Here is a 2338-nt window from a genome sequence, read left to right on the forward strand (position 1 = left end):
CATATTCTTTTTTCATTATGGTTTATTACAGGATATTGAATAGAGTTCCCTCTGCTATACAATAGGACCTTGTTGTTTATCTGCTTAGTCTATTTCTTAACACACTTATCTATGATCTACAGAGGTCAGTAAATACAGAAAAGAAACTTTACTAAATGTGTCCTAACAGCCATTTCCTATCAGATTCTATTGAGTTAAATTTCCAATGTACAATAATTACAATAATTATTTTAAATGGTCTAAAATATTCTGTGGAAAAAAATTTTTTTTTTACTCAAAATAATTTGACATTAAAATCTAGTAGAATCTTCTTAGAACATAATTCAACACAACAGATTCAGATCTGCTAAAGGTCAAAATATTACCACAGCTGGCAAACTTTTTCTGTAAAGGGCAAGATAGTAAATATTCGAAGCTCCGTTGTAGCCTAAAAGCAGCACCGACAAGATGCAAACAAGTGGGTGTGGCTGTGTCCTGGGATTCCTCTGGGCTGTAGTTTGCTGATTCCTGTTATCTACAGCAAAAGCCTGATTTCTTATGATAAGTCACCGTCGTTTTTAAGCGCCCCCCCCCAAAACTGGATGCCTGTGCTCTCTTCAGCAGCACATATAATAAAATTGGAACGATACAGAGAAATTAGCATGGCCCCTGTGCAAGGATGACATGCAAATTCGTGAAGCGTTCTATATTTTTGTAAAGCAATTATACTCCAATAAAGATGAAACAAATTAATTAATTAATCAATTTTTAAAAAGCAACTGGATGCCTGAGTCTGTTACAGATTATAGACATATTTAGTTTGGGTCATGATATGAAAAATAGTTGAGTTCACATAAAAATCCAGATTTCCATCTCTTGGGAAAAAAACCCCTGAGGACCTAGAAACACTGAGCCCAGAAAATGAGCTGAGGTTAAATATTCTGTCCTCTCCTTGGAGGGATCAGGTGCTCTCCAGCTGCTGCTGTTCCCACAGGCTGGCTTGTTCACTCACCTCTCCACAGCGCTGGGCACTGGGACTGAGACCTCTTAGAACTGGAAAACTTCCACCAACTCTGTCCCCTAACGCTCTTCCTTATGCCCTTTCACTGACTACCCATTTATCTCCTCCTATTCTGGCCTACATTCTTCTATATTCCAGCTCTCATTGTTTTCATTTAAATACATCAAAACACCTAGTAATAATAACATGATAGCAATGAACGATTATTTACGACACACTTTTGCTGCAAATATGAAAACAAGAGTTCGTATTAGTAAAAAATCTTCATTTTGATTAACTCTCCTCATATACATCATAAGAATGAAATAATATTACTATGTCTCAGATACAAACCAGGAAACATTCCAATTTTTTAAAATCTTTATATAAAAAAAATAATCATTTTTCAATTTAAAAAGTAATCTTTTTATAGTAGTCTACATTTTTTTCAAAAAAAGCTTTTCTACACATTAATTAACTTTAACATCCATGGATTTCAGGAATTGGAATTGAATAATAAGTCTGAATAACTTATTGAATTACTCAGATTGTATTATTACCCCATTCACAGATTTTTGCTTTATATTCATCAAGACATGTCTGAATCAATGTGAGAAACGATTTCCAGATCAGTGCCCTCATGAGAAAGACACTCAGCCCTGCAATGTGTGGACTTCTCATATTTTTACCATATTTATTCCTGTATTTCCCTCTTTCTGTATTTCTTTCCTCTTTCAATGTTGAGGAGAAAATGCATATATTTTCCTTTCTTCACAGCATTTTCCTAGGTTTATGCTTAGGTTTAAGGTTCCCGTGTGCCTGACATCATTTGTCCTTCTTTACTTTCAAAATGAGATGCAGTTTAAAAAGTCCTTTGATTTTTAAACCCTTTGGTTTTGTTGTAGGTGGATTATTCCTGAGCCTTTGTTAGACACAGCTAACATGGCTTGGTCTCACTGGTGCCCAGTTCCCATCCTGAAGCTAGCCAGGAACCCAACAAGAGTCGCCTTATTAGAACAAAAGACACTCCTATCACCCAGGAAATTGCAAGGGATTTAGGAGCTCTGTATCAGGGACCAGAGTCAAAGACCAAATATTAGAACAAAAGATGCTCCTAGCACGTTTATCACATAGGAAATTACAAAGGCTTTAGGAGCTCTGGCCAGGAGCCAGGGACAAAGACCAAAATATGTATTAATATTTCTTATTACATCAAAATATCATACTACCTTAACAATTTTATCATATGTATGTACCATCTGAACCACTATTTAAATTTTAATTGATTTATCTTTTATATACATTATTTTAAAAAGAAAAATTGCTATTTAAAAAGGAAACATTTGATAGGAAACAAAA

The 2338-nt window shown here is 34.8% G+C and overlaps 1 non-coding gene across 1 annotated transcript; it reads left to right on the forward strand.

Annotated features, from left to right (window-relative positions):
- The first annotated feature begins 587 nt into the window (after positions 1 to 587).
- LOC132364148 (U6 spliceosomal RNA) lies at positions 588 to 693 on the forward strand. Its single transcript, XR_009502706.1, has one exon. It is a non-coding gene; the product is annotated as a U6 spliceosomal RNA (small nuclear RNA).
- Positions 694 to 2338: the final 1645 nt, after the last annotated feature.

The sequence above is a fragment of the Balaenoptera ricei genome, chromosome 3 (assembly GCF_028023285.1).
Source record: "Balaenoptera ricei isolate mBalRic1 chromosome 3, mBalRic1.hap2, whole genome shotgun sequence".
Taxonomy (NCBI): Eukaryota; Metazoa; Chordata; class Mammalia; order Artiodactyla; family Balaenopteridae; genus Balaenoptera; species Balaenoptera ricei.